Raw genomic sequence first — 790 nt, 5'->3', positions numbered from 1 at the left:
GGGGGGGTAGATGTGATAACAACAGACACACAGCCTGGGGACACAGTGGGCCTGAGATAGCATCACAAGCAAAGGAAGCTTTAATGGAAAACCAACATCTTGCACTGAGTGACCTCAAAGCCCCCAACCAAGGCAGTCCCCTGCAGGAGGCAGCTTTGGGAAGGCCTGGGTAAACTCCCAAATGCATGTGCAACTCCAGAAGGGTGCTTGGCACATGGGGTCAAAGAATCAAAGATTAAAAATCAGTTTTTAATGTAAACTCTTCAAAGATAATTCTGTTTATTGCCCCACTCTCATAAGAGCACAGAGTCAGGCTGAAGGCCTGGGCTGGTGGTTGTCACTGCAGCACATATTTTATTCAGCTTGTGTTTGAATTTACTTTTACTTCTCCTGGGATAAGAGAACATTTCCAAAGCTAAAGCACACACCCTGAGACTCAGACAATTCCCTCCCCTAGAGCCAGACAAGAGGAACACATAAGACTGCGCCAAATGCCTCCTCTACCCCACAGACACGCGTGACATCTGCTTCTGGAGCCTCAGTTCCCTCCCTGGGAATCTGAAGACATGAAGTGCTGCCAAGTGCACAAGAAGGCAGGCCCCTCCCAGCTGGGCCACCCTACTCTGTTCCCCGGCCCAGCAGGGTGCCCGGGTCAGGGTCAAGAGGTCCCGTGGGGTGCCTGGGTCAGGGTCAGGAAGTCCCACGGGGTGCCTACGTCAGGGTCAGGAGGCCCCACGGGGTGCCTGGGTCAGGGTCAGGAGGCCCCACGGGGTGCCTGGGTCAGGGTCAG

At 54.2% G+C, this 790-nt stretch overlaps 1 protein-coding gene across 1 annotated transcript in view; it reads right to left on the bottom strand.

Annotated features, from left to right (window-relative positions):
* ACSS1 (acyl-CoA synthetase short chain family member 1) overlaps positions 1-790 on the bottom strand; it is a 41,297-nt gene that overhangs the window by 29,534 nt on the left and 10,973 nt on the right. The window lies entirely within an intron of this gene.

The sequence above is a fragment of the Otolemur garnettii genome, unplaced genomic scaffold, assembly GCF_000181295.1.
Source record: "Otolemur garnettii isolate 467f Iridium unplaced genomic scaffold, OtoGar3 scaffold00197, whole genome shotgun sequence".
Taxonomy (NCBI): Eukaryota; Metazoa; Chordata; class Mammalia; order Primates; family Galagidae; genus Otolemur; species Otolemur garnettii.
The sequence above is the reverse complement of the archived record's forward strand: the minus strand, read 5'-3'. Positions and strand labels throughout refer to the sequence as shown.